This window comes from Bemisia tabaci, chromosome 1 (assembly GCF_918797505.1).
Source record: "Bemisia tabaci chromosome 1, PGI_BMITA_v3".
In the NCBI taxonomy this organism is placed as follows: Eukaryota; Metazoa; Arthropoda; class Insecta; order Hemiptera; family Aleyrodidae; genus Bemisia; species Bemisia tabaci.
The window spans coordinates 77379754-77397783 of record NC_092793.1 but is presented as its reverse complement, the minus strand read 5'-3'; the positions used below and the strand labels follow the sequence as shown (position 1 = coordinate 77397783).

At 40.9% G+C, this 18030-nt stretch overlaps 1 protein-coding gene across 1 annotated transcript in view; it reads left to right on the top strand.

The window, feature by feature from the left end:
- The window catches only part of LOC109043992 (cell adhesion molecule Dscam2), a 168404-nt gene that overhangs the window by 32281 nt on the left and 118093 nt on the right, over positions 1–18030 (top strand).

Here is an 18030-nt window from a genome sequence, read left to right as displayed (position 1 = left end):
AAATTTTTATCTTCGTCTTTTTTCATTTAGAAACTCGAATTTTTAGTGACATTCATAAAAATAATAAAAATTCATTTTTAGTGATCTGCCATTTAAACCTAAGGAAAAGGATCGATAAACAGGGTGTTCGCAACAAACACCTTAATAATCGATTCTTTACCACAGCCTCACATGAAAAGAAATCGACAATCGATAATTCACGCTTCGCCACTAGTGTTTTTACATGGTGGGGTTGCTAGCCCTACGCACAACCCTCCTCCTTTTCCTGGGGTTGGGACCAGCTAGAGAAGAAAAAATCGCCTCTAGGTGGAGTTGTATTTTCAATATAGAGAAGAATAATGACGTTAATACCTCAACTTATTCTTTTAAAATTCTAAATTCTGATTATTAAATTGCATTTATTGAAGTGCTCATCTAAAATGAGTCGATAGTTTTGCCAAAATTTTAATAATCGCCGGTAAAAGTCGGCAATCACATAACTCGTTTGCGGTGTCTGAAAATCTCCGCCTCTACGTCATTTTCTTAAAGGAGGACAAATTGACATTATTGCTTGAAGTTTTTGCAGAATTTTCTTCGCATTGAGAAGAAAAATCATGACAGTTTGAAAGAATTGCCGTTGAGTAGTTTTGCCATTTAAAAAATAAAGTATGACAGGAAGTCTACAACGTCGCAAACCGAGTTATGTGATTGCCGACTTGCACCGTCGTAATATTGAGTAAGGCTAATGACATTAAAATTCTCAAGAATGAGGAAACTAAAAACTTCCATGAACTGTTAACCTTCTCAACTGAATTTCAACAGCAAAAATTCGAGCGATCCGACTACAGAGTTACACGGGAATAGAAAAGTCCGTTTCCACTGATAAAATCATGCAGCGTTTCCTGCATAATGGACTCAAACCGCTCAAGACAAGTTGAGCGGGATAGTGTACTCGGCTGGCTGAAACATGTTACTCGCAAGTTACAAGATACGCATGGAGGATGTGGCGTGTGGGAGAGTGGCGTAGTGTTTGCTGTTTGGTCAAGAGAGGGAATCTCCCAAATGCTACGAGTGTTTGCGGATGTAAATGTAAACCGCGGAGGACTTTTTACGGCGTGCTCGCGGGTCTGACAATAAATATGAATTCGTAGGAAGCTGATTCAGATGTTATTTCCCACGTATCTGCTCCATCTTGTTGCTCCAACTTTTCACCGACTCCTCACTTCAGTTCCAAGTCCCTCCGCTTGATTTCAGATCTTCACGCGAGCACTCCTTCCTCTCGAAACGAGCAGTTCGACGGTGAAACTACCAAACCACGTATCTCGGTTTGCGAAGTCGCAGACTTCCTGTCATACTTTATTTTTTAAATGAAAAACTACTTAACATCCAGTCTTGAAAATTTCTGTGATTTTTCCTCTTTGTGCGGAGAAAATTCCGTGAAAAGAGCCGTATGCAAAAACGACATTTTTCGCCCCCCCACTAAAACTTATTCAAACTTCGTCTATCAGTTACTAACACTGGAGCGCTTCTTTCCCAAATTTTCAGACCCCAAAAAATTTTGGGGGGGCGCTACGGGGGGTGGAAGTCAAAACCTGTGAACCTCGATATCTTGCGAACGAAACAAGATATTGAGGCCCGGTTTGGACGAAAAATCGTTTAAAATTGCATACTTTAAGATTTTAAAGGTCAAAATCCAAAATTAAATTTTTAAATTAACTTATGTGCTTTTTTTCAGTTTTTTGAGGAAAAACAATTTCTTTTAAACAGATTAAACTGAAATTTCACATTTTTTTGATTTGAACCAAAACAGTTTTTAAAATTGTTCGTCTTTTTCCGCATCCAACGAGTGGTCGTATAAGCTGGAGAACCGAACGGTTCCGGAGTTATGATCGATTGAAGTTTCCGCTCAACGCGCGCCGACCGATTTTCGCGCGCAAAAAAGTCGGATTTGACTGTTATTAAATCAGATTGAATGTTCAAACTGAGCAAAATGCATTATTAGGGACTCTTGAGGGTCGCTGAGTTCAGAAATTACAGATACTTCCAAAAAATTCACGTTTTCAAAATTACAGCTCCGTACAGGACCACTGAGCGGCCGGTCGGCGTTTCAGTGGGCCTCTAAAATAGCGCTACGGAGCTGTAATTTTAAAAACGTGATTTTTGGAAGTATCTGTAATTTCTGAACTCAGCGACCCTCAAGAGTCCCTAATAATGCATTTTGCTCAGTTTGAACATTCAATCTGATTTAATAACAGTCAAATCCGACTTTTTTGCGCGCGAAAATCGGTCGGCGCGCGTTGAGCGGAAACTTCAATCGATCATAACTCCGGAACCGTTCGGTTCCCCAGCTTATACGACCACTCGTTGGATGCGGAAAAAGACGAACAATTTTAAAAACTGGTTTTGGTTCAAATCAAAAAATGTGAAATTTCAGTTTAATCTGTTTAAAAGAAATTGTTTTTCCTCAAAAACTGAAAAAAAGCACATAAGTTAATTTAAAAATTTAATTTTGGGATTTTGACCTTTAAAATCTTAAAGTATGCAATTTTAAACGATTTTTCGTCCAAACCGGGCCTCAATATCTTGTTTCGTTCGCAAGATATCGAGGTTCACAGGTTTTGACTTCCACCCCCCGTAGCGCCCCCCCAAAATTTTTTGGGGGTCTGAAAATTTGGGGAAAGAAGCGCTCCAGTGTTAGTAACTGATAGACGAAGTTTGAATAAGTTTTAGTGGGGGGGCGAAAAATGTCGTTTTTGCATACGGCTCTTTCAAGGAATGATATTGATTTGGTCTACTTCAAAAAAATAAAATGTGAGCGTAGATTTTTAAACACCGCAAACGAGATACGTGGTTTGGTAGTTTCACCGTCGAGTTGCAATTTTCCGTCTGCCGTCCCTTCGTCTCGCAGCTGAGCTTGAGCGTTAACTGTTCTATGCCATGAAAATTAGAGCCTTGTCTCTGTTATACTTATGGTGAAATTATGGAATCTAGGAAGCCGTTTATGAAATACGTAACGTTAAATTTCGTATTTTTTGACCCCCTAGTAACACTTTTGTAACGTCCGTCTCAATCCCTCAACATGTAAGATTAGATTGGAGTAAAGCTCCCCTTGGCCCCCTACGGTCTCCCCCTAGAGTGTTTCGTATTTCATGAACGGCCTCGAAAGTCGAGATATCCATCAGTACGTTTTGCTGGTACACAGTATGTGTCGTTGAGAAGCAATAATTATCATAACTTACTAACGCATGCAAGGAACTGACCTATAACGTGAAAGAGGCTTTGATACTGAGTAGCATTATCTCAATTTTGTGAGGATTCCTTGAAAATCAATATCGGAAATCACAAAAAAGACGTCTACCATTGACTCAATGTGTAAGAGAAGACCGTAACATAATCTATCTCCTACCCATTCTGTCCATGACCGTGATACGTTCCCCTAATGTTTTTAATATAATTTCTTGTGAATTTACAGAAATTGGATGTCTTATAGCTCCGTATAGTGCACATTATGGTTCAAATTGTGACATTAAGTTATAGATTACAGAAATTGTTGATTCTAAACGACACTGCGACTTTGAAGCGGCAAAACGCACGGCCAGATCTTGTCTCTAGATTTCTTGTATCAACCTTAGGCGTGGCAGAAAAATAACTGACATTAAGAATGAAAAAGCACAAAAAGATAGTCTTATGAAGCGGTCGAACGTGAACCTGAGATAGAGAACCTGACTTACATTTTACCAGTCTGTCAGGCAAAAAAAGTACAGCTTGTGAATTAATTGAGGGCCCAAGCACACGTGACTATTGATAATGGAGATTCGCCGAGGCTATCTGCTTTATTCACTGAAGCTGACGAGGCAAATTCCGGACTGCATATTCTGAAGCTGGTCTTACGTCTCGTCAGAAAATAGGGCAGCAACTCAGCGGAGATGCCTACGGGGGAAAGGGCGAGTTATTGTCGAGTCGCTAGTAAAGCAGACTCCTCCAAGTTGGCGATGATAAGCATCTTAGGCGTCGGGCTACATGCAGCTCTGGCCTCCCGCGCGAAACGGCGTTTTTGCGCAGGGCACCCGTGGCACTTGCGCGGTTGCTACTCTGCGCGCCGAGATCTCCCTTGAGTGACATTCGCATTCTTGGCGGCGAAGATAGCGGTACAAATTGTACTTTGCAGACATTACACATCAATACAATGATGGTGGATAATGGAGGCGACGTCTCGCTGTCTATCTTCCCTGCTCTCAGCCTCGAGCCGAACTCCTTTCGCTCCGTCTACTCCTGTCTACTCCCTGGCTTCTCTGAGTTTTCACCCTCGAGTTTACAACAGTCGCTTACTCTGCCGTGCTAAGGAAAAACGCCGTATGAACCCTCAGGCGTTGCCAAATTTCGATTGATAAAAAACCAATTTCCTAGTAAACTTATGAATATTTTTCTTCCGATTTTTCAGATAATATTGTTCGCAATTTCACCTAAAATTCCTGGAAATTTCAAGGAGAAATATTCATGACCTACCTTAAAAATAAACATTTTCTCGTAGGTAATTTGGCAACTCTCAAATGTTCATACGGCGATCTTCATTAGCAAGGTACTACTGTATTGTGACAAATGCTGCGAGTCTTAAAAGACCGCCGTTTACGACTAAGGACGAAGGCAACAAATTTAATTCAAACATCTCAAACCGCATTCAGATCAGTAGCCTTTATAACCCATAAATACCCAAGAATTATGTTATACGCGAAGTCCAAAGTTCTAAAAAGGTACAAAGTTGGACCCCTCTGAAATAGCGCAGCAAAACGATCAATACCAAAACAGTGCATTTTTTCTGCGGGCCGATTATTGAAATTTATAGACAAAGAAGACTTAAGGAGAATACAGCGATCCTATTAGTTGAAATGGGTGGTTCTTATAGACTAAGGGGGTAAAAAATGCACTACCCATCGGGTCTCTCGAGGGTTGCCGTTACTTAGTCTATTACCTACGTTCTATGTTCATTGCAACCCTCGCTTCCACCAATGGGATCTCTCCATATCCTTTTGTCATCTTTGTCTATTGCTTTGTCTATCAATTTCAATAATCAGGCGGCAGGGTGGTACCATGAAAAATATCGAATGGAGAATTTGCACGCAATTTTTTTATTGCTTCATCTGAAAGTGCCTAATGAGCTGAGTTCGCAATATTTTTCATAATTTTTTTCTGACATGGGAAATTGGAGAAAAATTGATTTAAAAGTGAGAAAATGTGCCGCCTTGTGACGTCATCTGGCGGCATTTCCCATTTAAACACCTGTATTTTAGCAGAATTGGTTATTTTGTCATATCTCCTCTAATAATTGCTCAATTTATGAATCAAGGGTATCTTCGTGTTCAGTTCACTCAGAGGATTCCACTTAAACAGGAAATTCATCAAATTTCAGACCCTTGCAAATTCTCCATTCCGAATGACGGGATCTCTAAATCAGTTAATTTCAGCTCGCGTGAGGGTGACCACTAAACGGACACCTCAGGACGCGTGAGGAGGTCGAGTTCTCTTTTTTTCCTCGCGGATGAGAAAAACTCAGATACAAGTGGTGGGAGCTGATGAATCGCCAAGTTTACTTCATTGTCAAGATCTTGCCATCATACCTCAAGATTAATGATGCCAAACAACAATGCTTCCGTGTTTTGTTTGAAACCTTGTTTTGAGAGAGACCGTTTAAGAAACTCATTTTATAAATTGCTGTTTTTGTTCTTATTCTCCTCCGCGAGCAACGGAAAAGTTACGCCCGACAAAAACATTTTCATTTTTCTAAATTACTTATTCCAAGAACCCTCTGGTAACTTATTATGAGCACTTTTCTCCACAAGTGAGCTTCGTACCAGTGATTCGGGTGACTTATGAAACTTCGAAGACAAGTGCAGAAATGAGCAAAGCTTTTGTCCGATTTCGATCTTAGGAAGAAACTTTCACCGGAATCAACTTACTATATTTTTATTTCCGAATCAAGATGTCCTTTTCTGTTGACTGCTTCATGCCCTGATCTCCAATTTAGCTCTTATCATTTTAACTATAGACTGACGGCGCGGTAAGAACTTTTCAGCCTTTTAAGTTTTTCCAAACGCACTTTGAGAGTGAGGTTTATTGCAAGTTTATCAGTGGCTCTCGGATACTATGATACTTCCGTTATTTAAATCGCCTAGTTGTCGCATAATTAAGTCGGATATTTCTGGGTGTTGCAAAGGTCTGACAGAATTCATGCAAATGAGTAAAATCAACAGGAACTATAAGGCGGGAAAATCATAAACACATAGTTGGTTTTAATTTCATTCAGTTCTAAATTTTTGAGTCTAGCATAGTTTTAAATAGATTCCCCGTCAAAATCCCGTGACCAAGATCTCCCGCGACAAAATCCTGTGACCAAGTTCCCATTGCGGCAAAATATGTGAGTGGGGATGATCTCGCGGCCTAAATCCCGTTACGTGTATCAAATAAAGGAAGGAAAGCTCAGTGGCTTAAAGCCAAATGCTCAGAGATACGACAAAATGGCCGATATTTTTGTCCAAAGGGGTTGGTTTCGTTCTGGCTCAAGTTCATTGCGCGGCCACGAGGGGCCGCCGGATGGCGGACTTCGCACTTCAAATGCCGTTTCCCGTCTACGGGTGAGGCCAAACGGACAAAATAAATTTTGCACTTAAAACATGCAATCTGATGATTTCCATTGAGAAATGGATTGCATTTTGCAAAAAGGAACCACTAGCATAGCGATGATGCTAAGATTGTGCAACTTCATCTTTTGCAATAAAATTGCGGAAATCGTGAAAAACTATGAAATTTAGATGGTAATTTTTGTCTTAAATTTACAGTTTTTAGCGAGTAAAATAGAAACTATTAATGGATAATCGGGTTTTTCCTCCAAGACAAAAGAAGTTGCACAATCTTAGCAACATTGCAATGCTAGTGGTTCCTTTTTGCAAAATGCAATCCAAATAAAACTACTCTTTATAAAATACTAATTTTTAGACGTGCGCTTACTAGTGCGTTTAAGGAGCCACCAACATTTTTTTTCTTCTAAAAATCTAAATACTCATATCTATTCTAGTAAAGTCATTTTTAAGACGCTCAATGGACAGGGTGAGGAAGGGGATAAAGACGTTTGATGGGCTGGAGTCAGGAAAGGGAGTTTAAATTATGTTTTTGATTGCGCCAAACAGAGCGGTCGGCGTGGACCGCATGTAAGCGCCTACAAGACTGCATGAATACTTCTCGCATTGCGCCAATTGCAGTGCAGTGGGTCAGTTGGCGTGATACGCATATTGTGCTGTAGGAAGACTTCGCAAATTGCACGCACAGCACGGTGCGCGCTATAATCGTTGTAATTTCTCGGTGTCAGACCCACCACCTGCAGTGCGGCGGACACACTATCCAACCAGTGCACAACGCGAGCCTGCAATCCTTGAAGGAGCCTGGAGATATTCCTGATTTTCGTTAATTTTCCCTTTAGGACACTAAGTGTCTTCATTCTTGACTCTCTGCTCCGGTTTTTACCACCATTAGTTGTTGATGAGGTATCTTTTTTTAAATTCTTAATTAACTGTAGGCAATTTCAATTTGTTTCGTCCGAGCGAATCAGACGATTTCGCTGGCCGCGAAGCACCCTCGAGATTGTGCAGCATGGCGGGCAGGGGGCGGAGTCACCTAATTGATAATAATTTGGACACATCGTGGTATAATTTGAGCGAACTTGATTTCAACTTTTCTCAACTTTTAAAAATAAGGATCACCCTACAAAATAACCCTAAATGAGAACTCTAAATGTTGGAAAAGAGAGCGAGTTGTGAAAAACGTGAATTTACGTTTATCCGGTGGCTCCTTGGAATTAATTAGACGGTGTTATCAGGGCAGCGTCTCTGGAAACAATCGAATTATCGAGCATCTGCTTCCGCAGACGGCCGCCGGCTCGTTCGCCGGAGCCTCGTTTAATTGTGACTGGCGGGCTCCGCTCAAGCGAAAATAGTTTCGCACTAGGTGTATTAATTTGTCTACCGACAGCGACAGCCTTTTTGCGGGAAGTGCACTTAATTGCATTTGATCGGCTGAGGATTTAAACCGCAGCTAAAACTAAGAGCGGCGATGAACTGTCGCAGGAGGAGCGAACTGCCTCCAGAATCTATTTCGTCTCAGCGCGTAAACTCGGGAAAATTTGATTTGCCTATAAACTCAGTTGATACTCAAATTGCTCGCGACGAAATCAAGTTAGCAACTCCATAAAACTCCAAGTATCCTTTCTCTCAACCCGGCGGACTTCCTTCGAGCGACATTTTGTAAATAATGTGAACTCGGCGAGAGGATAATGAAGCACTCCCTTTAATCTTGTTAGCGTTAAGTTTACAATCTCCAGTCATTTCACCGAGGCTCTTGGTTTGGCTGCTTGATAATATTTCTCCTATCAGGGTAATATTGACTCCATAACCCGCACAGTCATCTTGGTTGGTAAATATTCTCGTTTTTCCCTCAAGACGGAGATGTTTCGATCGTCATGGCAACTTACAAACTCAGTACGGGTCAGTCGCGCTGGTCACAAAATCGTGTTTTGATGCTTGATTTTTGTAAATCAGCTAATAATAATAATAAGATTTGTTTAAACAGCAACTCTCTGGGTTAAATTTTAACCGAGATACCACGCTTTGAAAAATTCGATTTATGAGGTCATCTACCGCGGTGGTGACACCTTTGGCTTCCTCCTCCTTAGTTTCATCAGACAGGAGGAGATACACTGTTGCACTTGTTATTAACAGTGAAACTTTGACGAAAGAAAGTGGAAGAAACCAAGGGTTTCACTACCGCGGTGGATGATGTTATAAACTGAATTTTGCAAAGTGCGATATCTCGGTTAACATTGAACGTAGAGAGTTGCTGTTAGGACAGATCTTATTATTTGTAGCTGAAATGCAAGAATCAAGAATCAAAACACGATTCTGAGACCAGCGCACTTGACCCTTTCTACAATGGGATATGAACAGTTGGGTCTCTCGGGATCCAATGATGGCAAAATATCTCCTGCATAGAGGTCATATTGTCACTAATCAGGAGAAGTAAAAATCGCGTCTGTTGAACCCCACAAACTAGGACTTATCCGAAAGCCCAACAGACGGTGAAGGAAAGTTTTCAGCATGCATATGATGCCACATTTAAGCATGAAAACTGAGATTCTGAGAGGCCTCTGAGGTACCCTGAGCCGTATAGAGGAGGAGAGTGTTTACTGATACCGAAGTAGTTTGATAGGGATTTGAGTCCAGTTGAAGGGAAAACAACTTTTATTGTGATGCAGATTGCCACTGGTGGCGGCGGTTACGGCCCTTCCTCGCTCCATTCGACTGAATCATTTCCTTCTTTATTTACTCACAACCTTCGGCATAGGGGAGGCGATCTCTGTGTCTCTCTTCGACGGATAGCCTTCGCAGCACGAATGACCCAGAAAGCTTTCATAGACATTTAAAAAGTGAGAGGCCTGGGGCAGCTACACGCAGCCGTCAACCACTGGAAAAAAACTACACGTGAAAAATTTTAGAACAACCTTGTTCAAATTTTTTATAAGATGAATAGATTCAAAACTCGACAGGTGCATTCAGAAGGAAGCGTATATTCATCTCTGATTGCGATGTCATGCACAACCTTTATGTTTTATTTTTAATAAATGTTTTTAAAAAGCTACACAGTTTTTCAGAAAAGTTTCCACGACTTTTCCTTAATAATCTCAAATAATAGAATAAAAATGTCGACGCGATATTTTCGTTCGTTCTATTTTGTTTTAATGTAGACAAAAAAAAAAAAAAAAAAATAAAATATTAAATGTCATCCGAATTTCTGGATTGTTACAATGAGGATACATATTTTCCTTTTAACTATGGTAAAAAGTGGAGTATAAAGTCAAGAATGATGACACGCACTACAGCATTCCTACAGTCTTGTGGGCGATAATATACGTTCCACGCCAACTGACCGACTGTACTGCGTTTGGCGCAATGCGGGAAGTATTCATGCAGTCTTGTAGGCGCTAATATAGGCCGTACGCCGACCGCACTGTTTGGGGCAATGCGTGAAGTACTAAAGTCTTGCGGGCGCTAGTATACATTTAACACCGGCCGCACTGTGTTTGGCGGGATTATTCGAACTCGTGTTAGAATAATCGTGATTAGTGATATAATTACGTGATCGATGAATGAGATCAACATCAAATTGATGAGCTTCAATAATTTTTAAGATACATAAACGACGCGGCGATAATATCGGAATTATTTCGTCTCTGAGAATATAATCGGCGGGCCGATATTAAATACGAGTAGAAAAAACCCTACTGAGGCGTAATGAATAACCCGATTATAATTCACCCGAGCGCTCCAGATTAAAAGGGATTCGTCGGTAGGAAATGAAACGACTTGCCTCGAATAAAAACAGAAGACATATAATTCAAACACATCACGCTGAGTATCATGATTGCAATTTGTTCTCGGGGCGCGCTCGCTCACCTTCGCGAGCTCGGAGGCACTTTCGCGCTGCGTTGATAAATTTGTATCTTATCGCAGATCATTCTTCTGAGACGTTAACTCCTTCTCGCACGCCGTCAAAGGAAAATTAGTCTTTTGAGGAGCTTTTATTAGAGTCTCGGCGCAGATTAGTTTCGAAGAAACTCGCACTCTCGAGAAGAACAGACTCTGTATCTCAATGGAAATTCATTTCAAGCACTTTGCATGCCATTCGGTTGCTCTTCAGCCTCCCGCGTTGTTTTTATCGAGCCGTTTGCCGGGGATGAAATCTTCGGTCAGCCCTTATAAAATCAAATTCATCAAAAACTCAACAACGAGGAAAGCTCGGAATAAATTTGCGAGACATTCAAGGAATCAGAGCTCCTACTTGAGTGAAATGCACTTCGCACCCCTAGCGGCCGAAGTGCCTTCAATTCATGTGTATGCAATCACCACTACTCCAAAGTTCGATAAGTTACCTACCGGGTCAGTGAGTAGGAAATAACGCGTGAGGCTTGAAATGTATCAATTTCTACACTAGAAGAGCATGCATTGGGATTGCGATAGTTTACATGGTCGCTCATATTATATTTTGCAAGAAAAATTCACGATGTATTTTTAAAAGAACTTCTTGGAAAATATTCGTTGAAGAATAAAGGGAATTCATGAGTCTTTATTCTCGTTCTTTAAAACATTGAAGTATGACGAGGGACGAAATCTAAAAAGTCGTCATTCGAGATGCTTGTTTTGCTGTACAGACGCCTAAAAAATTCACGTACCAATTTTGACAAACAAATTCAATGTAATATGAGCGTGGTTTTTTTAGAGAGAAAATAGCGCAGTCCAGTGCAGTTTCGCACTTCGTCAGTGCAACATTACTCTAAAAATGCCACCCCTATATTAGTCGAATTTATTTGTCAAAATTGGCATGTGAATTCTTCAGTCTTCTGACAACAGTATTGCGATCTCGAACTTCGAGAAAAATGACAAGTGGCTGAAAAAATGGAACTAATCGATGCTATATGTAGCATGTCGTTCGGACACAAAATAGAGAGTCCACCTTAAATGTACAGGGATAAGATGAAAAAAAAAAAACAAAAAAAAAAACAACTCATTCTTGAACCGACACGAAGATCAAATTTTTGGCTCGGAGAAAACGCGCACGAGCATTGAGACGGAGCGATCCGACTGCAGTCGTCCAGACGAATTGATGATCCGTTTGAAGGCCGAAGATAAATGAAATTCAGCTGAGGACGGAAAGACCGTCGAGGAGCGGCCCCGGGGAGGGGAGGGAGGGGGATGCGGGTGAAATTAATAAGGGACAACGCGGAAAGTCGGGGTCCGGTCGGAAAAAACTAATGGATGGTTACATCGGCGGTGACCAGGGCCGGGGGTGGGGCGGTCTTAGATTCAAAATAAATAATTCATCCGGTTAATATCGGAGCCATGCTGCCTCGCGGTGAGCCGCAGCCCTCTGTGTGAATTTCGCGGTCGGGTGCCCCAGCCCTCCCTTTGCCCACTGCCCATCTCCGCGCCACGGCCACGCCACGCGTCTCAGCCCCGAGCCGAGACGTCTTTTCCTTCGCCGCACGGTGGAACGATTCTTTGCAAGAAGTCGGACATGGAATGGACGTATTTATGCTAAAAGGGACTATGTGATAGTGGGGAGATGGGGTTAGAGTCCCTTTATACTGAGAGTCAAGACAATTCGGCTCATGGATGTCACAAACGGGAATAAAGATTACAGAAATTGAACATTTTTCGTAATCTTTGATCGGCCCATTCTCAAATGCCTTTCTCCGTTCCTCCTCTCATTCCGTTTGTTCCTTGCCGAACCCGTAATTCCCTGGTCCATTCCAGATTATAATCTTTGCAATTGGTGAAAATGTAATCTTTATTCCCGTTTGTGACACTGTGGAGGCCTAAAATACGGGAACCAATCAGAAATGGATTCAAATTGTCTTGACTCTCAGTATAAAGGGACTCTAGATGGGGTGTGCTCGTGGTGAGCTGGATAAGGAACAATGTAAAAGTGGATATAGTTCCTTTTGAGACAATGGAAAAGCGGGAATTTCAATTAAAATCAAAAGGAATTGAGTGCTTCCTCGTGAGCCGTGGACATGTGACAAGAGCGTTGTGGACAGGGCTCATGAGTTAAAGCCGAGCGAGAGCGACGACAGAAACGGCTTCGTTGCCGCTGACGTCACTGGCGTTTTAAATTCCCATTCATTCTTATGGCCCTCAACTAACGAGCACACCCCATCTTTCCACTTGTACATAGTTCCATTCAGCATAAATACGTTCAAATATTTCACAAAAATTGTAAAATGTTACTTTTGCCGCGTCACAATTTTGATTTTTAGGGCTGCATTGTATAGATTTTTTTTTGAAGGAATTTTATTTTAATATAACGTAACTACTACAAGTATTTCCTTGTATCTATCTACATGGTTTAAAACTAAAACTATACAAATTGCATTAATTGTACGTGGTAACGTTAGATAATGCTATGATTATTATAGAAAATTTTACGAGAAAAACCAATGAAACTAAACTCCAAACATCAAAATTTCAAAATAATGGAAATGTACGCTTTTAAAGTTTTTAAATCATGTCCGACCTCTCCCATTTACTCGATTCACTGTGCGTCGATTGCGCTTCCTAGTTTCTCCCGGCATCGTTGCCGAGGATTAAGACTACATTTTTCAATTAGGAACTACAATTTCTAGCCCATCGGAAAACACACTTATGTACACAGTTATGTTAGGGGCCATCCCTAAATTATGGAACGCTAAATTTGCGGTTTTTTGACACTCCCCGCCCCCCCCCCCTTAAAAACTGTGCAACGCGGAGCTAGGCCCCCTAAAACATTTCACTGAACAGATTGGCGTTTCTATGTAGTGAGGGAAAGTGAAAGTATCTCGGAGAATATTTTCGAGATTCTTTAAAACTTTTAAAGATGACCGACGAAAAATTCTACAGAAACTCGAATAAAATCACTTAAACTTGTTCCATGACGCTTCGTTCTGTACCTTCCCCCCCTGTAACGCCGTGTAACGCTGGAAAAGGCTCCCATTTCACGCTTGGGAGCGTTACGTAATTTAGCTAATGGTACGTCCGTCTTTTCTGAACTAAACCAAATATTGCAGTTCCAATTCGCGAAATGCAGTCCATTTAGTTGGACTTCAGAACCGAAATAAACAAATAAATCCTCACCTCAAGATGCTCCCTCGAAATCCCTTGACGTGGGAGCCCCCACTTGACCAGAATCCTCTGCTTGATTTCCTCCTGAAAATCTTGAGATCACACCCCACCCCTCAGAACGTTTTCGAGTTGCCCTTAGGTCGAAGGAGCTGTCCATAAAGCGCGTAACACGATTTTTCCGATTTCTGGCATCAACCCGCCCCTGATAAAGCTGGTCTAGACACCCTCAAAATGACACCCCTTGGTACTAAGCGAATGTAAAATATGTAGCGCGATGAAAATGAATCAAAATATGATGATTTTTTAAGTTTTTTTTATGGATTTTTCGGGAAAAAAGCCCCGAATATTTAGTAATGTCTAAATAAAAAATGAGAAGCATATCTCAGGCTCCCTTCCCTTTTTTTCTTGCTTTATTTTATCTAATTTTTTCCTCATTTGAGAAAAATGAGTTAAAGAAAATAATCATAATTCTTTAACCCTCTATGGCATGAATTAATTTCGGATCTCAGAGTCTAGGGGACACTAATTTTTTGTGTAGCTTGCATAAAAGAGTACCAAATTTACGTTCAAAATTTTAAATTTAAGGGAATCAATTTTTCAAAAAAAGAAGAAACTAACGAAATTTTTCAAAATCATGGCAAGATTCGATTTTTGAAAACCCCCAAAAATACGTTGTCACGAATTCTTAACGGTATGCCATAGAGGATTAAGTTGCTTTATAGACTGACTTAGATACCTGAACCAGTGGCAACGGTGCAGTGTCCATACATTTTCAAGTCATCAAATTTTGCTTGCTCCGACCGCATCTCTCTCCTCGTCGGCCTCCAGCTCTAGTTTCAGCTTCTCGGCTAACTTTCCACTAAATTCAATTTTTTCTCGCCAACAAAATCCCCGCCGACGACCAGAGCACTTTCTCAAGTTTCCTCAAGGCAAAGGCTGTTCCAACACCATCCAAACCACTTTTAAACCAACGATACTTTTTATTTCGTCTGCGTGCAACCCTACGAGTATCACGTATCCGGTCGAATACTTCAAATGTAGTCTTTTTAAGTACACTACTTTTGATCCGGACACAGCCTTAAATCATCCTCTGACCAGCATGTGCCTCGCGCATTTTCTTCCAGCATAGATTTTCGAGAAAATCACACAGATCTTTCGATATTTGATCTGAACACGTCCAATATCTAATGATCCCCACGCGAATTGATTGTTAAATCGTTATCGGCAGACCTTGATCGATATACAGGTTGATCCAAAAGTCCCGCACCACTAGCACCTGGTATCATCCCTGTAACTTTTGTGCACTTTAAGATTTTTGCACGATAGGGAGTTAACATTTTTGTTGCGTGCTTCTGGGTCAAAAGAAACGACTTTTGGGACACCTCAATATTTCAAAGTCACCACCCTGGAGGGAGGCAAGAACTCAAGGGGCTATAGGATAGGTGTGGGACTTTCGGCTCACACTGTATAGTATTCCTGAAATACAGATACAATCAAGGTCGTTCAATAACGATTGCAGAATCGACTGAATTACACGAGAATAGTTATAGTCTTAGGCTCATCAAGTGATAGGCGAGTTCGGTACGACATGGACCGACTGGAATCTATTTTGCAATAAGGGATTCCTGTTGCTCATCCTTTTTAGAAACGGATATAGATGAAAAGGAAATGGCTGAGGACTTTTAATTTTAAAACTCAATCCTCAATCCGTTTAATGATAAATATTCCATCCGCTGTCTCGATCACGTCAATCGGCACTAATGCCTGATGCAGCGCTCACTAAAATTGGAAATCATACAACTGTGTCCCGCATATGAGCGTGACATTTTCCGAAACAAAAACCTGACCCCATACAGCTTTTACGCTTATTCAATTTGGCCTCATTCAGATAAATGAGAAAGCTCTATTCTATCCGGCATTATTGATAATCTTACTAGAATGAGAGTCAATAATATGGGTTTACGGAATTAGATCAGCTCGCAACACCCCCCTCCCCTTCTTCTCTCTCTCTCTCTCCCCTACCCTCTCTCCGGTGGGAGTAGAGAAATCAATTTGCCATCCAGTGAAACTATGAGCGCCTCTGCTAGCATTGTGACTGTACCAATTGAACTGATAACACAATAAGTCCGAAGTGCCCCGGTATTGGCTCATTTTCGAATTTATGATTGAAAATTATGCGATAAATCAAAGTGAAGCATCAGCTCGGGCACGCTGGCCGTTTTGATTATGAAAATAGAAATGAAGATATATTAGAGCATTATTTAGAGTGAGAACGAGATGCTTTGGGATGCATTTCGACCATATAAAGGCACTTGTAAACATGTTTATCATAGCTGCTAATTATCCTAATTCTTTTTTCCATACGTATTTCATTTCCTGATTTACATTTTCAAATATGAATAAAAATTAAGGCATGATTTTGACCGTTTTGGAGTCTAAAGCCTTGTTCATATTAGATAACTCATTGAAGGTTTTTATTGGACTGAATCTACTTGCATGAGGAGAGCTTAGGCAGTTTTAGGCATTTTAGAAGGCTCGTAGAGCCCAATGTAAACAAGCTGATCCTGAGAAATTTTTACTTTTAAGGAAGAAACGAATGGTTGATTGGTTAATACAGTTATTTAAAGGTGATTTAATGAATGATACTCGGAGGAGAAGTGAGATTCTCGGTAAAAATATGCATTAACGTTTGTTCAGAGCTCATATTAAAAATTGGAAATGAAATTTTCTTTTTAACTTTGTCACCATCTTATCTGTTTACGTTGACCTCTAACCTTAAAAACCTATAAAACTTAGAGCTGAAAGGATGGAATGGTATTACTTTTCCCTCCCCATGAAAATACTCCATTCAACCTAAAATTCGACGTATAGGAACTTATGCGAATGTTTCGAATATCATCGTGATAGTACGTCATGTTCGGTCGATTAATTTTAAGATTGAAGAGCCTCATCGAAGATCACACTATCTATGATGCCGGGCCCATTCAAGAATGATTTCATCGCGTTCTGACGCATGTGTTATTCCTGTGAAACGCAACAAACAGGAATATTTTCCAGCGATATTTCACTTTTATTTCCCGGCGTCATGAAGGTGGCGGAATTTTTATTTCTATCACGGCGAACAAATCTAAATTTCCGGCGGTGAACAAACACTATGAACTTATCTGTTCAGCTGGCGTTAAATTTTTCCATCGTCGTTGGGGCGTTTCATTGAGTTATTTCCTCTCGGCTGCGCTAGCTCATCCCATCGGCGTCGCCACGAAGCTCGAGGACCGGGGGGGGGGGGGGGGAGCGAGAGGTCAAATTATCGAATTTACCCCTCGATATTACTAAGCTGCCATAACATCATATATCAGCGGTGTATGCCTCCCAATTGGGTTCAACGCGTTATTATACACGCTCCCTTGCTCTTCAACTCCTCCTAACCAAAACAGTTTCTCGGCTACGATACGGAAACCAGAGATGTAAAATTTCAAGAAATGTTTCCTTGTTAAAATTCATCCGTGCGAATTCGTAGAGAGTTTAAGTCCGCTGTAAATCGAATTAAAACTATGAGTTAAACAATAAATAAATATAGGTATTCAAAATAAATATCAATAATAATAAATGATACTTTTGACCATTCGAGGATTTTCGATTTTTGTGAAAATTTTCACATTTTTAAAAATTTTACAAAAATTTTAGTCCCCGACTTACTTCTACACGCAACTCCATCAGGCATAATTTAATGCCGTAAAATGGCGCATAGTGTTCCACAGGCCCCGCGTCTTTAAACCTCAAGACACCTCCATTAAGCCCGAGAGAACAATGGCATATTAGCTCGCTCAGACCCCCCTCCCCTCTGTCTCTCTCTGAGGGCTTTTCTCTCGCTTTGTCCCGTGTGAGAGTGGTCTCATGGGGGTGGGTTAAATAAAAGTCAAGTGTGTTTGGAAAATCTTTCAACCTGGCGCAGGGTTGTCAAACGGTTAAAATTATCCTCGCGTTTCCCTTTCTCCCGCGGCGTGAAATTTTCCCCTCGTTGTGGACGGCGAAAACCACGGAGGTGTGTGTTTCCAACAGATAAGCCGTGTGAAGAACAATATAAGCTGCTCGCTTGATTGTGTTGAAAATTGAAATCACGTCCATTAGGTTGAGACGAGTCGTCAATCTTTCCCCTATTGTTTTGAAGGTTTACACCGAATCGCAGCTAGCAGTACATGTAACGCTGGCTGTCTTAGCGTCGAAACCCATATTTCTATGCGAGAGAATTTTTCGAAGAATGAAAGAGCTCTGATGATTTTGGCATTCATTCGGTTCCAATGTTGATAGATGGACACCATCTTCGGGTCAATTTTTTCACGAAAATTTATATGTT